This window comes from Macaca nemestrina, chromosome 12, assembly GCF_043159975.1.
Source record: "Macaca nemestrina isolate mMacNem1 chromosome 12, mMacNem.hap1, whole genome shotgun sequence".
NCBI lineage: Eukaryota > Metazoa > Chordata > Mammalia > Primates > Cercopithecidae > Macaca > Macaca nemestrina.
Window position 1 is genome coordinate 6,895,465 of NC_092136.1, and position 6,000 is coordinate 6,901,464.

Below are 6,000 nucleotides of genomic sequence, written 5' to 3' on the forward strand. Positions count from 1 at the left end.
CACTTTGTCCCCCAGGCTGGAGTGCAGTGGTAAAATCACTGTTCACTGCAGCCTCCACCTCCTGGGTTCAAGAGACCCTCCTGCCTCAGCTTCCAGAGTAGCTGGGACCACAGGCCCGTGCCACCACACCCAGATAATTTTTTTAAAAAATTTTTTGTAGAGATGGAGTCACTATGATGCTGCTCTCAAAATCCTGGCCTCCAGCGACCCTCCCACCTCACCCTTCCAAACCAATGGGATTACAGGTGTGAGCCACAGTGCCCAGCCACTTCACATATTTGTACTGGTTAATTTCCCAAGAGGTCCTCTGACAGGACCTCTGTGGTGAAAGGGAAGTGTTTGTTTCTACCAACACAGAAACTTTACCGGTAAGTTCTACCAAATGTTGTTGTTGTTTTAAGATGGAGTCTCACTCTGTCATCCAGGCTGGAGTGCAGTGGCACAATCTCAGCGCACTGCAACCTCCACCTCCCAGGTTCAAGCGATTCTCGTGCTTCAGCCTCCCGAGTAGCTGGACTACAGGGGTGCCACCACGCCCAGCTAATTTTTGTATTTTTAGTAGAGACGGGGTTTCACCATGTTGGCCAGGATGGTCTAGATCTCTTGACCTCGTGATCCGCCCACCTAGGCCTCCCAAAGTGCTGGGATTACAGACGTGAGCCATCGCACCCGGCCAAGTTCTACCAAATGCTGAAGCAACAAGTAGTCTTATACAGACATGAGGCTAGTTTAATCTTCTTAAATAAAATAGGTAAGTACACCACAAGATAAGACAAAAATACATCTATTTTACTAATAGATATAGATATAAAACTTTTTTTTTTGAGATAGAGTCTCGCTCTGTCGCCCAGGTTGCAGTGCAGTGGCACAATCTCAGCTCACTGCAACCTCCGCCCCCTGGGTTCGAGCAATTATCCTGCCTCAGCCTCCCTAGTAGCTGGGATTACAGGCATGCACCACCACGCCCAGCTAATTTTTGTATTTTTAGTAGAAACAGCGTTTTGCCATGGTAGCCAGGCTGGTCTCAAACTTGTGAGCTCAAGGAGATCCACCCACCTCGGCCTCCCAAAGTGTTGGGATTACAGGCGTGAGCCACCGCGCCCAGCTGATATGAAACATTCTAAATAAAATACTAGGCTAATTGAATTCACTAATATCATGTAAAAATGCATCAATATGGGCCAGATGTGGTGGTGAATGCCTCTAATCCCAGCACTTTGGGAGGCCAAGGTGGGTGTATCTCCTGGATCTCCTTGAGCTCACAAGTTCAAGACCAGCCTGGACAACATAGCAAAATACCATCTTTACCAAAAATACAAAAATTAGATGGTGTGGTGGTGCACGCCTGTGGTCCCAGCTACTCAGGAGGCTGAGGCTGGAGGATCGCTTGAGCCCGGGAGATAGAGGTTGTAGTAAGCCAAGATCGCACCACTGCACTCCAGCCTGGGTGATGGAGTGAGACCCCATCTCAAAAAAAAAAAATCAGGCCGGGCGCGGTGGCTCACGCCTGTAATCCCAGCACTTTGGGAGGCCGAGGCGGGCGGATCACAAGATCAGGAGATCGAGACCACGGTGAAACCCCGTCTCTACTAAAAATACAAAAAATTAGCCGGGCGTGGTTGTGGGCGCCTGTAGTCCCAGCTACTCGGGAGGCTGAGGCAGGAGAATGGCGTGAACCCGGGAGGCGGAGCTTGCAGTGAGCTGAGATCGCGCCACTGCACTCCAGCCTGGGCTGGGCGACAGAGCGAGACTCCGTCTCAAAAAAAAAAAAAAAAAAAAAAAAAAAAATCAATATGCTAAGTGAAATATCAGTCACATACAGGAAAATACTGTATTATTCCACTTAGGTATCTAGAGTAGTCAGATTCATAAAGACAGAAACCAGGGCCATGGCTCACACCTGTAATCCCAGCACTTTCGGAGGCCAAGGCAGGCGGATCACCTGAGGTTAGGAGTTTGAGACCAGCCTGGCCAACATGGAGAAACCCATCTCTACTAAAAATACAAAAATTAGCCAGGTATAGTGGCACGCGCCTGTAATCCCAGCTACTCAGGAGGCTGAGGCAGGAGAATAGCTTGAACCCAGGAGGCAGAGGTTGCAGTGAGCCAAGATCGTGCCACTGCACTCCAGTCTGGGTGACAGAGCGAGACTCCATCTCAAAAAAAACAGACAGAAAGCAGAATGGTGGTTGCCAAGGGCTGGGGGGAGGGGGGTGGGAAATAGAGAGTTGTTCTTTGATGAGTGTAGAGTTTCCGTTTTCAAAGACGAAACTGTTCTGGAAATTGGTTGCATAACTGTGCATATACTTAACGCCACTGAGTATATACTTCAAAACTGTTGAGATGGTAAATTTTATGTTATGTTATGTGTATTTTGCCACAATTAAGAATAATTTTTTTCCGGCCTAGCACGGTGACTCACGCCTGTAATCCCAGCACTTTGGGAGGCAGAGGCGGGTGGATCACGAGGTGAAGAGATCAAGACCAGCCTGACCAACATGGTGAAACCCCGTCTCTACTAAAAATATAAAAATTAGCCGGGAGTGGTGGCAGGCGCCTGCAATCCCAGCTACTCAGGGAGACTGAGGCAGGAGAATCGCTTGAACCCGGGAAGTGGAGGTTACGGTGAGCCGAGATCGCGCCACTGCACTCCAGGCTGATGACAGATTGAGGCTCTGTCTCAAAAAAAAAAAAAAAAAAGCCTGGCACGGTGGCTCACGCCTGTAATCCCAGCACTTTGGGAGGCTGAGGCAGGCAGATCACAAGGTCAGGAGATACAGACCATCCTGGCTAACAGGGTGAAACCCCATCTCTACTAAAAATACAAAAAAAATTAGCCGGGCGTGGTGGCGGGCACCTGTAGTCCCAGCTACTCAGGAGGCTGAGGCAGGAGAATGGTGTGAACCCAGGAGGCGGAGCTTGCAGTGAGCTGAGATTGCACCATTGCACTCCAGCCTGGGGGACAGAGTGAGACTCCACCTCAAACAAAAAAAATAAAAATAAGAAGAATAATTTTTTTTCCAAAAAAATGCATGAAGATCAAGTAGAGTTTATTCCAAGAATGTAAGAATGGTTCAACATTATAAACATCTATTACTGCAATTCACCATGTCGGTGAACTAAAGGAGAAAATGGTTATCTCAAAATATGCAGAAAAAGCATTTTATGAACTTCTGTGACGATTTATGATAAAAACTCACAGGAACAAAGAGTAATTGTCTCAGGCTGATAAAAGCTGCATACAATTAAGTATAATGGAATAAGTATCCACAGTTTCTTGAAGATCAGGAATAAGGCAATGATGCAATGATGCTTTCTATCAACGACACTGCTCAGTAAGTGTTAGAAGTCCTGCCTAGAATCCCAGCACTTTGGTAGGCTGAGGCAGGAGGAGCGCTTGAGCCCAGGAGTAACAGCTTGGGCGAGATAGCAAGACCCTGTCTTTACAAAAAGAAAAAAAATAAAGAAAATTAGCTGCGCGTAGTGGCACATGCCTGTAGTCCCAGCTACTAAAGAGGCTGAGGCAGGAGGATCCCTTGAGCCTAGGAGGTCGAGGCTGCAGTGAGCTATGATCTCACCACTGCACTCCAGCCTGGGCAACAGAGCAAGACCCTATATCCAAAAAAATAAAAGAATTTTAATTTTTTTAAAAAAAGAAGTCCTGGCCAAAACAATAAGCCAAGAAAAAGAAATGAAAGTAAACTGTCATTGTTGGCAGATTATATGGGTATAGAAAATCCAACATAATCTACAGGCTACTTTAACAAATTAGAAGGCCAGGCATGGTGGCTCATGTCTATAATCCCAACACTTTTAGAGGCCAAGGCAGGAGGATTACTCGAGGCCAGGAGTTTGAGACCAGCCTGAGCAACACAGGGAGACCCCGTCTCTACAAATAAATTAAAAACTGTAGTTGGGCATGGTAGCACACGCCGTGATTTTAGCTACTTGGGAGGCAGGAGGATCCCTTGAGCCCCTGAGGCTGAGGTTGCAATGAGCCACGATCAGATCACTGCACTCCACCCTGGGAGACAGAGTGAGACTCTATCTCAAAAACAGAAACAAAACAAAAAACCCAGAGTTCAGCAATGTTACAGGGGGAAAAAAAAAAAAGCGGCCGGGCGCAGTGGCTCACACCTGTAATCCCAGCAGTTTAAGAGGCCAAGGCGGGCGGTTCACCTGAGGTCAGGGGTTCAAGACCAGCCTGGCCAACATGGTGAAACCCCCGTGTCTACTAAAAATACAAAAATTAGCCAGGTGTGGTGGCAGGTGCCTGTAATCCCAGCTACTTGGGAGGCTGAGACAGGAGAATCGCTTGAATCCAGGAGGCAAAGGTTGCAGTGAGCTAAATGCCACTGTACTCCAGCCTGGGCAACAAAGAGCGAAATTCCATCTCAAAAAAAAAAAAAAAAAAAAAAAAACGAAAAGTATAATAGAATATAAGGGACCAGGCATGGTGGCTCACACCTGTAATCCCAGCACTTTGGGAGGCTGAGGCAGGCGGATCACTTGGGGTCAGGAGTTCAAGACCAGTTTGGCCAACATGGTGAAACCTCGTATCTACTAAAAATACAAAAATTAGCCAGGCGTGGTGGCACATGCCTGTAATCCCAGCTACTTGGGAGGCTGAGGCAGGAGAATCGCTTGAACCTGGAAGGCGGAGGCTGCAGTGAGCCAAAATCACACCACTTCGCTTCAGCCTGGACGATAGAGTGAGACTCCATCTCAAAGAGAAAAAAAAAAAAGAGACTAAAGTATCATTCACAACATCAATAAAACCCATGAAGTAGGAAATATAAACACAACTCAGAACTTGTTGAACAAAAATTTTTTTTTTTTTGAGATGGAGTCTTGCTCTGTCGCCAGGCATAATCTCAGCTCACTGCAACCTCCGCCTCCAGGATTCAAGCGATTCTCCTGCCTCAGCTTCCCGAGTAGCTTGGACTACAGGCGCCCACCACCATGCCCAGCTAATTTTTTGTATTTTTAGTAGAGACAGGGTTTCACCATGTTGGCTAGGGTGGTCTCGAACTCCTGACCTCAGGTGATCCGCCTGCCCTGGCCTCCCAAAGTGCTGGGATTACAGGCATGAGCCACTGTGCCTGGCCTGAACAACAAAATTTTATAACACAAAAGATCTCAATAACTGATGTGACATATCTTGTTAATAAACAGAACAATTTAACACAAAGATGTGATTTCTTCTGAAATTAATCTGTGAATTCAATGAAATCCGAATAGAAATTGGGAGGATTTTTTAAGAACTTGGAAAACATTTTTGTAACATTTCTATAAAGAATAAAGGTCCATGAAAAGCTAGGTCAAGTTTGAACAAGATGACCAAGGAGAAGGGGCTGGGTCCTCACATTAAACCACACCGAAAACCATAATGATGACAAGCGTAAGATACTGGTGAGAAATAGTGAAGTGGGCCAAAGAACCAAAAAGAGAGCTTAGAACAATATATATGTAGGCAGCTCTATAAGTGCTGTATGATAAAAATGGCACCACAGTCCAGAGGGAAATAGAACTGGTTGTTTGGACCGGACAGGGGTACTGACTCACACCTAATCCCAGTACTTTGGGAGGCCGAGGCAGACAGATCACATGAGGTCAGGAGTGCAAGACCAGCCTGGCCAACATGCTGAAACCCCATCTGTACTAAAAATATAAAAATTAGCTGGGCTTGGTGGCGGGCACCTGTAATCCCAGCTACTCGAAAGACTGAGGCACGAGCCGGGCGCGGTGGCTCACGCCTGTAATCCCAGCACTTTGGGAGGCTGAGGCGGGCGGATCACGAGGTCAGGAGATGGAGATCACAGTGAAACCCCGTCTCTACTAAAAATACAAAAAATTAGCTGGGCGCAGTGGTGGGCGCCTGTAGTCCCAGCTACTAGGGAGGCTGAGCCAGGAGAATGGCGTGAACCCGGGAGGTGGAGCTTGCAGTGAGCCGAGATCGCGCCACTGCACTTCCGCCTGGGCGACAGAACTAGATTCCGT